Below are 13,816 nucleotides of genomic sequence, written 5' to 3'. Positions count from 1 at the left end.
AACACGTACAGAACAATGAGTTACCAAATGAATATAGCCACAGCCAAATAAATGCCCTGTGCCAGTTTCCTTCTGTTGTGATCATGGGTGTGGAATCCTTAAGAAGCAATTTATCCCACTAATTCCAATGGTCGGAACTCACATTTACAGATCTCATTCACAATAAACTGGTAGCCTAAATGTATTTCCTCCTGTTCAAACTACTGTTGCAAAAAGAAAAAAAAAAAGCCTAAAGGTTTATAATGTACTACCCTTAAGGAAAGCAAATCAGTCACAGGACTTTGACCCAAAGACACTCACCAAACTGCAGACTTTGTAGCCCAGGCCAACCAATGGTTTATGAAGAACATAAATCAAAATGGGACAGGTTACACAAAGGATGTGACAATGTCCTCTGCTGTCCTCTATTATTATTAATCACCTCGGCTCAAATCATCTAACCACTCAAAGCACTGTATTTGCTCATGTACATAAACAAGTTTTCAAAATGTTCAAGAATGGAAAACTTTAACCTTTATAGTGACATGTATGGATACACTCAAGTCTGGACATTAGTAGAGCTTTAAGGGCTCAGGAAAAGGAAGCACACACATTTAAGTGACTGTTTTAATGAAGGGGAAAAAAACTACAATGCTTCTTTAGTGACATAAATGAGATGACAATGAAAATATGCAAATTAAAATACTAATATCTGTACCAGCTATGGGGCCACAGGCAAGTTGCATAATATCCCTTCACGCTCCCTGCGTCTGCTCTTCTTCTGAAGAGGCAGCGCTTTGTATCTTTGTCTCCCCGCCCCACTCATCCATCTCTCTCTCTCTCTGTTCCTCTATTTCTCTCTCTTTTTCTCTTCCCCCCATATTCCTACCCTCCCAATACCAACTAAGTAAACTCTCCATAGCCCCCCAAGATAATAACATCCCTTCACATTCTCATTTGTAAAAGATACTAAGAATAATTTCTTAAGAGCCATCCAATAAAAAATCCTATAAATAAACAGGCATTTAAACATTTTGGTTGGATTACTATCTTTTTTTTTAAATTTCAATATTATCTTTAGGATCTCTCTTGACTTGTTCCATTGCTTAATCTCCTAACAATATTGATGCAGATAATAAAATTTTTATGCCTAACACTGACCACACTCAACCTTTCTAGAGTCAGAGCCAGTTTTCCTTTGCTCAGGCCTCTGTCAGAGTTGGAAACAAATGACCAGTGTTTTCTACACAGGAAAGTCCTTCATTAACTCTACTGGAATCCTCTCATTACAGCACCCCTCACTCTTCCCAAGGCCACAACAACCCCATGACCTTTCTCATCTAGATTTTTAGAATCTGATGATTATTTTGCCTCCACAGAAAGCTAAATAAATCTGCCTGACTACACCAACTAAATGCTGGCTACTGCTGGAAGAGAGAAAGTGGAGCATTTCTTTTAATATGATTATTGCCCTGCAGAGACTGCAGTTTGTTTTTGCTAAAGCTAATTAATGCCCCCAAATAACCTTCCTTTTATTTCCTAGCAACAATTCAAACTGAAATCATTAAGAATGAATCTTTAAAAACCAACTACATGGAAAGGTTTGAAAAGTTCCAAAAAGTTGCATGATTTTGACCTAGAAAAATAGTACGAAACAGGAACAGTCTCATCTCCACGAAAATGTTCCTTCTGAATTAAGTAAACTGAGTCACATCTCCACAGACCTATAGTACTGCTAACAGACTACTGCTAGCCCTTTAGAAACACCCTAGGAAAAGTTTTATATTTTTGTTTGTACCCAAACCTATACTTAAGAGTATAGTAGCACAGCAGCCAGAAAGTACTTCCTTTGGCATAATTACTCTTTCTTGCTCCAATTTAACTTTGTTTTTCTAGTTCTACATGCCAGGGAAATAAATTAATTTATGCCTAAAAAAACTAGTGTCCAGAATATATTTAGAAGAAAAAAACAAACAACTTTAAAAAAAAAACTGAGTCAGGCTCTGAACAGAGACTTTAGCAAGGGAGCCGGGAAGTGAACATTTGTGAAGATGTTAAGATGCTCAACATGTTGAGTTACTTGGGAAACTAAAAGTACATTATATGGAGTTATGAAAATGTGTTCACGTAATCTAATGTCATATACGATGAGTAAACACCAGTGAAGATGATTTGAGCTATTAGTATATTTAGTAATAATGATCTACCACTACACATTTGAGGTATACTAAATGAAAATGACTGTGTTTACTGAGGCTAGAGAGATGGCCCAGTGGTTAAGAACACTGTCTACTCTTGCAGAGGACCCGGGTGGATTTCAGCACCAACATGACAGCTTGCAATCATCTGTAACTCCAGTTTTAGGAATCTATCATTTTCTTCTGATGAACCAAGAACACTAGGTATACATGTGATGTAAAATATACAAGCAGGGAAAACACTCACACAGATGGAATAAAGACAAGTAAGTCTTAAAAAGAAAACAAAAACAGAAAAAGAAAACAACCAAAACCTGAACAGGTGAGGTGTGCACCTTGCCCACTATTACACTTGGCTGGTGGGAATGTAAAATGGTTCAGGAACTATGAAAAACAAGTTTTCAGCTTCTTAATGTTAAAGCAACCACACAGCCCTCTAATTTCACTTTTATGTGTTTAATCAAGAGAAATGAAAGCTAAGATCCATACAAAGACATGTACATGAATGGGAGATCCTAGCAACTTATCTATAATAGCTAAATTTTTAGATAAAATAAATGTCTATCAAGAGTTAAAGAAGTAAACAAATTGTGGTGGATCAGTATAAGAGAATCCTACTTTACTTAACAGCATGGCTGAATCTCAGAATAGGCAGGTGGATGCCGGGTTCTCTGGCACAGGACCTGCTGGACTTTCCCTGGGACTGGGCAGGATAGTGGTGCCCAAGACTCAGACCTTCCCCTGGCCACTAGGTATGTGCAGTATCTTTATAGTAGTGGTAGCTTTAGAGGTATATAGACTTATCAAATTGCACACTCTGCATGGTAAGCACATGCAGTTTACCAGTCAGGTATTAATTTGTTTTTAAAGAACATCTTCATTAGCCTTTAATCCCAGTACTTGGGAGGCAGAGGCAGGTGGATCTCTGTGAGTTCAGGACCAGGTTGGTCTACAGAGTGAGTTTCAGGATAGCCAGAGTTACATATTTAGACTCTGTCTCAAATAATAAACTTCAAGGAAAAGTTTCTTCTTTCCCTTCTCTTAAGTGTTTTCCCCCCAGATTAAACAAGCCTACTCAATTTTTCAACTTTCTGACCATACTTAACTTTTCCTTGTGATCACGTTTTAAAAAAATAAATATTAAAGGCTATCAATCATATAAGATCTAAGACTATGTTCTCAATCTTGCACAGAGAAATTTAGCAAAATCAGCTTACCAAATTCACAAAGGAAGGAAACAGAGCAGCCAAGATTCAAAATTAAACTCTACAGCCTGCACCAATTGCAAAGTGAGCAGTGTTTCAGTTCTGAGGTATCTGCTTTCGGTGTCTTGCTTGTTTCTGACGCAGGTCTTGAACCTGAGAAACTTTTCTTAGCCTCAAACTTGTGGACCGCCTGTCTTAGTCTCCCAATAATGGCTTAAAAATTACATGTCAGCCTACAGTATCTAAGGTATTTTTACAACCTCAGTACTGAATAATAATTATACAAATAAAAATCAATTAAATTGTTATTTTAAAATACACATTATAAACTATTCAATTAAGTGGTATCAATTTTGTTGGGACAGCTATAATAAACTCATCTGCATTTATGATATTTTCTATATGATTATTAAGGTAAAACAGATGTTTCTCTCCACTTTGAATTTATTAAGTCTTCTTTCTAATATCTTGAACAATCGAAAACTCGACTCATATCATAGTGAAAAAGTAATTTTTCAGTTCCTAATAATTCAAATCATCCTAATTCTGGGAAAATAGAACCAAGACCAGCATCCTATTGATACATTCTAAATGAATGCAATACAAATGCAGATTGCTGTGTACAGTTCAAACAGAACCGACTACACATGTGCATGGCTTGGCCCCAATAAAAAGTGTACTAGTGTTACAAGCATACAATCACAGTGGTGGTATCTTTGTTCAGAAGCATGCTTTATTCCTTCATCACTGAAGCATCCTAATACTTAATTATGATGCTACTAATTATCAGGGGCATCATATTACCTACTAGTCCTTTCTTGACTGTTACCTTGGATTAATACATTAATTTCATGGTGATTGTGTTTTAAGATGGGGACATATCAATAAGAATACTCGCCATAGCCTCTAAAATATCCAACAATCTAAATATCTGAGACCATAGAGTATTAGAAAAAAAAAATCACTGCTAATTCCCATTGCTAGTTTCAATAAGGATATATATATTAGTCTAAGCATAATTAGCACTGAATAAGTCTTCAAAGAAGACATACAATGAATGTAAACAAAAAATAAGAAAGCTCTTAAATATCACTATTTCTACTCCAGCTGAATTAAATAAAGGTGGCTTCAAAGCAGTATCATTTATTTGCTAGCTTTCCTCTTCGTCTATCAAAAATAAACAAAATAAAATTAGTGGAGAATGTCTGATTCATTCTTCAATTCTGTCAAGGACACAAATAAAATACTAAGTATGAAACCCAATACTGCTTAGCTTTGGGTACAAAGGTCTAATAAATAGAACATTTCAAAATAAAACTTTTGTTCTTTAAAAATATATTGCTGGCGTGCCCCAGCAGGCTCGCAGAGCAGCCACTAGTCCGACAAGGACAGCTGTGGGTCCCTGCGAGATCCCCAGAGTGGCAGGCTGGTCCTGCCATGCAGCCCAGAGAGCAGGCGTGGCAGACAAAAGGCTTACAAGACACAGTAAGTAGACATAAGGCTAAACATAAAGATAAACATTTATTACTTAAAGAAGAGGGAGAGATAGAAAGGCAAGAATAGAAAAAGAGAGGGGGGAAAAACACATGTGCACACGCCAAGAGAGGGAACAGAAGGAAGGTTAAGATGGCGATGAGAGGTCAGAAGTGGCTGGGAGTGGGCGTGGCTTGCCCCTTAAAGGGACCAGACCAAAAGAATAACAAAAACAAAACAACCTGGATTGCTTCCACTCATTTTCATGATCTTCTCAATAGATTTCTATGGCTTTGGGTACATTTGCCGGTGGAATCTGGCATCACTCGCCTACAATCTGCATTACCAGTTCACACAAGGTACAGAAATGCTCTTCACTCCCTCCCTCATATACTTCAAAGCACTTTATTTACTATCCCAGAAGTTATCCTGACAAAACTATTAGTCAAAAAGAAAGCAAAGGAATCCACTTTTCAAAATAAAAATCATGTATATCAGACTGTCTTAAATAACCATGCTATATCTAGCAAAATCTTTGTTTCATAAAGAATATAATTTTTGAGCCTATGTAGTGGTACTGCATACAATACATAATATACATATAATTCTAGTACTCAATAAGTAGTGGCAGGAAGCTTACAAATTTTAGGTCACCTAAGTCACCTGAATACATAGCAAGTTTCAAGTCAGCCTGGGCTATATATAGTAAGACCCTGCTTCAAAAACAAAACATATCCCTCCCTATTCTTACAAGTGAGAAGGCCAGAACTTATTTCTACTGAATTTTACTCAAAGTGTGTATGTGTGTGTGTGTGTCCTTAACTTATTCCTAAGTCTTTAATGTCCAGCCTCTTCTTTGAAAAGTTCTAAATTAAAATACAGGAAAGAGACAGTTGACATCCTAGTTGACCACCTCATGGCTGCCTTCAAACGATGACAGGGATGGAGGATACAAGATGTATTTTTGTTTTGTTTTGTTTTTTCAAGACAGGGTTTCTCTGTTTAACAGCACTGGTTGTCCTGGAATTCACTCTGTAGACAAGTAGGCCTTGAACCCACAGAGATCTGCCTGCCTTTGCCTCTTGAGTGCTGGGTTTAAAAGCATGTGCCACCACTGCCCAACTAAGGGATTTCTTTGTTATAGTTTAAAATACCAGGTTTTCACCAGGCATGGTTGTTCCAGGCTAACCAAGGCTACATAGAGGGACCCTGTCTTAAAGAAAAAAAAAAGTTTTCAAGGTTGAGAAGTGTTTCATTATTTAATATGAGTATATTCTTCTATCCTTTCCTCCCTTCCTAAAACTCATATTGTAGCTATATCACCAGATAAGATGTTTATAGGGTTTGAGAATTTCTTTGGTCTGAAAAATATGGCAGTCCACTGCTGAGAAGCTCGGAGGGCTGGTTTAGCCAGTTTGCAGTTGTCTTTTTAACAAAGATGGAACCTAACAAGACAACATAAGGTCAGATTCAAATTTCATTCATTAATAGTAAAGAAATGTATATTTGGCCACTTAATTGTTGCCAGATCCCACATATGGCTCATGAAGACTATTCCATAATCAGAGCAATGAACACTCCTCTTCCAGCCATGAAGACAGAGTACATTGGAGAGAACTGACTTCTCTCCCCTGGTTTATTTGTAGAACAGTAGATACCATGGTTTAAACGACACTTTTAAAGGCAAAACAGGCTCTTTCAATCCCAAACTTCTTCATACACCTAATGTGATAGCAGCAAAATGCTCTTACTTCTTGGGTTCCTTAAAGTGTTCAATATCCATAGCCTTATAGTTCTTAAAAGACTAGTCAATTCCTTATATGCAACAGTAATCATATTCGAATTAAGGCAGACGAGCAGCCCTATCACACTGTATTTCCTATGGTGCTAGACTACAATAGAAGCAGGCATTGTTATGGTGAAATACCCAAAACATAACATTTATCAGTTTAGCCATCTCATTACATAGTTCTACCTAGCCTGGAACTTACTATATAGGTTAGGCTGACATCAAACTCAGAGATCCACCAGTCTTTGACTCCCAAGTGCTGGGACATAAGGCATGTGTCACTATACCCAACCATTTTTAAATGCACAGATCAATATTGCCAAGTATATTTATCAGGTAGTCTTATTTTAGATTCAACTAGCCTTTGGCCTCAATGACTGGACGCCCAATTGCCACTGCTTTATGTTCACGGTTTCAGATATAAATGCCAGTCTATTGCCAGGCAACTTCTTGGCTAAGTATACAGAACCAAGGTTCATATAGCACACTGGGGTCTGTCTCCTTGAGGTGAGGACCTAACCATCCAAATCAAGCATTCATCCTTTTCAGATGGAAGATAGAAACTTTGATCTTCTCTTCCTTCCAATTAAGCCTTTCTGAAAAGAAGAGATCCACTATTCTCTGACCTTTGGGAGTTTTACAAACTTCAGACTGCAGTTCAGAGCTCAGACAAGAAGCTGTCCAAGAAAAACATGCCCTGAATGAACAGGATATAAACAAAGCTGTAAGGAGGTAATTAACAGTAGAGACTTGACTCCTCTGATAACAATCTGGCATTTTATCAGCAGGGTCTTTTATCTGCAAAGATTCAGTGTGTTCTGCTGCCTGGAACTATTTGGGGAGGGACAAAGACAAGCTTTCATCTTGAAAAGGAAATAGAGTCACATCTCTAAAGAGTAAGGAAGAGTCAAAGCTATAAAGAGGCCTTCATTGATTTCTCTGACAGAAGAGAGGTGAATGGAAAAGAGAATGTCACTGAAAGCGTGGTAACCAATTCTGGTGGGGTAGAGTTATGGTGGGCCTCTACCAGGTCACAAGTGTAAAGATGACAACATGCTTTCTTGTTTCCTCATTCTGCATCTTCTGCCAATTGTCTTCTTGTTAAAATCAAAGAAGCATAACCTATCTCACACTGTGGCTAATGACGTTAAGTGTATTCTGTCTCTCACTGGTATTAAATGGATCAAAACTACATACTAAATGAAGGTCTGTTGTGAACCCTCAAGGCTCAGCTCAAGATAAAGGGAACACCCAAGAATATAAGGTGGTCAGCCTGAGGGCACTGTTTACGAACACTAACATAATTTCCCATAGGTGTCCACCACCCTCAGAGTAAATCGGTCATTGATAGGTCTGCAGCAGATTAGCAGCACCCCTAAGGAAAAGGGAGGGCTACAGGAATAGCAGTTAGTAGCAGAGTGTTCTCTTACTGTCCTCTAACTCATTTCACTCCATGGACTGGTTGTGGGACTCAGAGAAAAACAGAGCTTTGAATCCCCTATCTTACTTAGAACTCAAGAATATTTATCTAAGGTTTAGTTAGAGTAACCACCCATTTTAGAATCCACAGCCCGAGGTTTCTGAACCAAAGCATAATTGTCCAACAACACTAGTGACCTTTGCTAGACTGTGCAATCCCACGGCATCCTCTAGGTTCATATACAGTTCCCCTGTAACACCAGTGCTTTAGGAAGCTGTTCTGTGGGCTGGTTGACAATGCAGAACTCTCTCAATTGATGGAGTCCTAAAACTGCTACTTTAGGGACATGCTCAACCAGGAAGCACACTGCAAATCCCTCTCTAGCCAGGCTCCACCCCTGACTCTTGCCTGGATCTTACTAAGTAGCTCCAGCTAGCCTGAAATGCTGGCCTCAAACTCATAGAGATCCTGTCTCCCAAATACTGGGATTAAAGACATGCACCATCACACCCTGCAAGAATTCCATTTCTTTAAGTTTCTCTTAAAGTTATATAGGTTATAATTAGTAAATTAATTTTGCACTTTTGGTCATTTTGTCCATGCCCAAATGAATCTATACCTTAAATTTGGTTTTGTAGGAAATAATGATGCGTACGGGGAAAATGAATAAACAGTCCAATAAGAAACAAACTAATACCTCTCATCCATCACCTACAAGGACAGCCCACTATTTGTAAATTATTTTCTTGTCTCTGTGACACATCTTTCAGTAACAACCCAGCTTTTTCTTGGCTATTTGGATATATTTCCATGGTGTGGACCAAAACAGACAACCTTTTCCAGGATGGCTACAATGATCAAAATTAAGTAGGTTTTCTCACGTGGCAGCACCTTCAAGACACACAGCAGCCTCTGATAATGCTCTGGATGTTGTATGGATAACATGGGGATGACCTTCTGGGGGCACCAAACTCTGATTTTGTGATTATTCAAACTGAACTAAGTTTAGCCAGTGGAGGACAGAAGTGGAACTCAGCACATATAAAACTTAAAACTGGGGTCTGGAGAAATGGCTCAGCGGCAAAAGAGTACTGGCTATTCTTCCAGAGGTACTGAGTTCTATTCTCAGCAATAACATGGTGACTCACAGCCATCTACAGTGTAGTCTGATGCCCTTTTCTGATGTAAAGTTGTACATGCAGATAGAGCACTCATAATATAATAAAAAAACCCATAAAACTGACAAGAAAGAGGGATTTTAACCCATTTCACAGACTTTAGTCTGTTTTAACCCATTTCACCAGCTGTTACTGTCAGGGCCTTTCAAGATTGTTCCCTGAGGTCCCTAGATGTACTCTGGAGCAATGAAACTCAGTTAAGCAACCTACTCATCCATACTGGCTTTTTCTTGAGTAGGTTTAGGATTGTCAGATAATAAAACATGGGCAACTAAAAACATTTTAATATGTACCAATAACCATGTAATTCTGTTCTCTAAGACAGGAAAGATAGAGAAGTAAATTAGTACATATGGAGAGTACTTTGTAAACTTCAAATTCTCAGGGAAATGCATTGTTACTACTGGTTTTCTTCCACTCTCAGCAACTCCAAATTATATAAAATCTCTCCAAATTATGTAAAATTTTAACTGTGGAAACTCAAGATGACACACTAAAGTCAGAGAGGAAACTTTTCTAATAGTTTAGAAAGCATGCATGAATAGCAGCCCACAAATAATCTCATTAGGATTGTATACATCTCAGCCTCAAGCCACACTTGTTCTTTACCACGACATTTGCAAGTATGCAATGACCCTAAGTTCCTATAACAAGGAAAATTTCTTTTGTAAGAAAGTCTTGGTATTTCTCAAGAATCTCAGCGCTTCAACTGGGCCAGTTTTATTTAGCAATCTGTCACAAGCACATGGGTTCAACTGCAAACGTTTCTCCCTTTAGTGCTGATTTCAGATTGAAAAGGGAGACCACTGCCAATGCCATGCCCCAGAGGAGAAACATCCAAGAAAACAAGGCAAGCCCAAACACCTGTTAGATAAAACTATAGGTTACCTTTGGCACAATGAGAACTAGCTTGTCATGTTTCACAGATAGAACATCAGAAATAGGTAGGTGGGAGAGCCTGTTGCTGGGTGAGGAACTATGAAACCCAAGGCAAATGGGCTCTGGAGCCAGGCCACCTGGGTTCCAACCCAAGCCTAGCCCACACCAGCCATATGACCTAGGGTGTGTTTCCATGACTCCTCTTTAGATGATAGTAATAGCAACAGCAAACTCACACTGTTGTTTTGATGATTAAATGGGATAATATGCAGAAGGACCTATAATAGTGCCTACTCTACCATAAACATCTGCTAATTATCATTTATCTCTAATTAGAATGGAAAAAAATCAGAACAAAAAGAGACAAGAAGCATCATAGTAACTCATGTCCAACTCTCCATCGAATTTTAGTGCCTCAGTGTTCTCGGTAATTCCTGTTGAGTAAATGAATAAATGAACCAACCCTGACTCCCCAAAAAGTCCCGTAGATACTGTCGATACATAAGACTTATTTCTCCTGGGCCCTGTCACACAAGCTGCTGCTTGCTACTACAAACTGTTATTAATCAATGTAATGAAAAAGAGCAAATCATTTCAAACTTACTGTAAGGCTTTCAGAAGCTAGGGATTTGTTTTGGAGCAATGTTCCTGTCAGTGAGCAAGTGCAAACACAGTCAGATCCCTGAGTCCACATTCTGTTATGTTGCTTGTAGAGAAGGTGGACTGTGACAGCAGATAAGATACTGCAGCAGATCCGACGGTGGGCTGCTTAGCCCAGTGAGCAGAGGCAATCGAATACGCTGACGGATGTCTGTGGCATAGGCAGAGATGACTGTGCAAACAAAGTCTCTGAACATGGAATCATAGATCAAGACTGATTCCTTAGTGTAGGCATGTGGCAAACCCAGGGAGTGCGAGGGAGTGAAAAGGCAGGCTGAGGGCAGGACGCGGAGGTGGGCAGTATTTGAAGAGCAGCAGGAAAAAGGTGGAGTGGGAAGGAATTCAAAGAGGAGAGAGAAACAATGGCTCAAGGAAGCTGCTGTGGCCAGTGCTGTGGAGGAGGGAGTCTGCAAGAGCACTGGTTCAGGATAAAAGCAGACACCACTGCAAAGCATTCAGCGGCTTTGGAAAGGAGACACAGGCTCAGTGCAGTGATGGCAAGGGGCTAGGCTGCAGCTGTGCAAGAAGTGAATGGCATGAAGTAGGGGACTCTGAACAGAGAACTTTTCCTCAGAATCAGATCACAGAACATGGGCACCTCTGGGCGGGGAGGGGGCAGTCTCTGTGGAGAGGTCTCTAATATCCCTTGTAAGCCCAAGGGGATGAAAGTGGAGCTACTGGGTGGAATCAGTAAGTGCAGTAACGGATGTATGCAGCAGTGGTGAAGAGTGCTGTGCCTGTCTGAAAGGAGAGAGGCGCCAGAGCCAATGGAGAAGAGAGGGAAGGGCAAGCAGAAGCATGCAAGTTGTAAGACCCCGTGTACTTTGTGCACCGACGTGACTAATGCAGCCCATTTAACCACACTGTAGATACTGCTGTCCCTGCTGACCTGAGGTCTGCTTTCCATGCTTAGTTACCTGTGGCCTGAAATTTCAGGAATAAACAATAAGCATATCATTTTAAGTAAAATGATGAAATCTCATGTCACCCCATACTGTCCAGATCAAAACATAAGCCATCCTTTGCTGAGCCTATCCCCAGTGCATAATACGCACCTGTGAATCATTTAGCTATCTCAATTACTAGACTGCTACCATGAAACAGTGGTTGGGTTCAAGTCTTACTTCTCAAAGCATAAAAGTAGTGATAAAGCTGGCAATTCTGACTTGCCAAGAAGCAGTCACAATACCAACACACTGCAGGTGAAAAGGTGAAAGATATCCATTAGGAAAAGAGAAAAACTGGGCTGCAAACCTCAGATTTATGGTAAAGACGAGTCTTCTAATCATGAAACTGTACCAGGGATGTGTGTGTGTATGGGGGGGGGATTAATTGAGGTTTTGAGGTTGTGCAACAAATATAAAAGTATATGTCTTATGGGAACAAATACAGTGTGGGGTTCAATACTAACCATGGCTTCTGCTGGGGGTCTAGAAAAATATCCCTCAGTATAGCAGGAGGCAACTGCAGTAAGGTAAGAGTCAAGGTCCAAATGGCCAGGGGAGAATGAGCCAGGGAAAGTTAATCAGTCATTTCCCTATACTACTATATTTAATTTTTACTTGCTATTCTTCTCCCTAACTCATATCTTTGGTCTGAAGAAAAAAAAAGTACAATTTTTATCTAAAATGTCCATTACTACGATGGTAAATGAGTGCACTTTAGCAGCATGGAGCTTAATACTGTGAAGCCCTACAAGTTAGCATTAAAAAATATCTGTGAACACCTTGGCAAAACTTTTAAGAAAATATTTAAGACCAGGGAAATAAGAGTTTCATATGGAAAAAAAATTCAAGTATTTTTAAATGTGTAGTGTTACTGTTTTTTTTAAAATGTAGCCTCTGTGCAGGCATATACACAGAATATTGTATACATAATAAATAAATAAATATTTTAAAAAATGTAGCCTCTGGGACAAATACTATCTTTACTAAAGTTGTCACAAATCTGATAGCAGTTTCTCTTGTTAAAACTGCAAACCACTGTCTTTGTGCATTTTCTGGGTCACCCTTAGTCAAGCAGAAGCAATGTTCTACAATCACTTCCAGGTCATAAATCTAGAGCTACCAGTGTCCTCCCCAGCTGGGCCCCACAGCCTGCAGAGTACCATGGCCTCACTTCTCAAAATAGCAGATTGAATTTCCCTGAGAGTTTCCTGCCCTGCTACTTGGGAAAGCTTGCTAGACTTATACAGCTCACTAGCCTCAGAACTTAGGGCGTGTATCACATAACAAAGTAGTTAATGTACACATGATGTCAGAGTTACAAGCCTGCACTTTATCTTGCTGGCCCTACAGCAAGCTCTTCAAGAATGAAGACCCCTTTCTTTTGAGCTTACCCACAACTCAACACAGGCTAGATATCCAACAAATGTTTAGCAAGTACTTGGCTAATCAATCAACTGGTTGGATTCTAGCTTTTCAAGCAAATGACAGCAATAGGCCATGGATTAACATCACTGTCAGAATTTTCACCTAAGAATGAGACTGTTTGCAGATCTAATCACTTGTTCTAACATGACCTGAACTGGCCTGTTGAAGTAACAGATAACACTGAAGAAAAGCTGGTCCCTACAAGCTTTGTTTTTCTAGCTTGCTTTGTTAATGCATTCCATAAGAGGTGAACTCCTCATTCCTGTTGCTCAAAAACATACTTGGAAAAATGTCTCAAAGAGATCTGGCACCCCAGACTGAGCTAGTCAGGCCCTGCTCTAGGAACTGGGAGGAAATAAAAAAAAAAAAAAATCAATGAGGTTTTTTTTTTTTTGGTTTGTTTGTTTGTTTTAATCCAGAACTTGGAGGGGGGCACACAACATAGAAAACATGACTTCATCCCACATGCTCAACTTCAACCACCCTGGGTGGAATCTGGAAATCCAGAAGAGCACAAACACAGCTCTCAATAGAGCTGGATGAGGCCACAGACAGAGGGAGGACCCCTCCACCAAGCGAGTTAGCATAGCACCAGGACCTCTCCCCCACCTCCGCTTCGATCTCTGCTCCAAGACCTCCCTCCCTATAAAAGGCCTAAATGAC

At 39.5% G+C, this 13,816-nt stretch overlaps 1 protein-coding gene across 2 annotated transcripts in view; it reads right to left on the bottom strand.

The window, feature by feature from the left end:
* Window positions 1-13,816, bottom strand: part of Thada (THADA armadillo repeat containing) — a 318,719-nt gene that overhangs the window by 148,343 nt on the left and 156,560 nt on the right. The window lies entirely within an intron of this gene.

Source organism: Myodes glareolus, chromosome 6 (assembly GCF_982192425.1).
Source record: "Myodes glareolus chromosome 6, mMyoGla1.1, whole genome shotgun sequence".
Classification (NCBI taxonomy): Eukaryota; Metazoa; Chordata; class Mammalia; order Rodentia; family Cricetidae; genus Myodes; species Myodes glareolus.
Note: the sequence above shows the minus strand (reverse complement) of the source record. Positions and strands in the feature narration are given on the sequence as shown.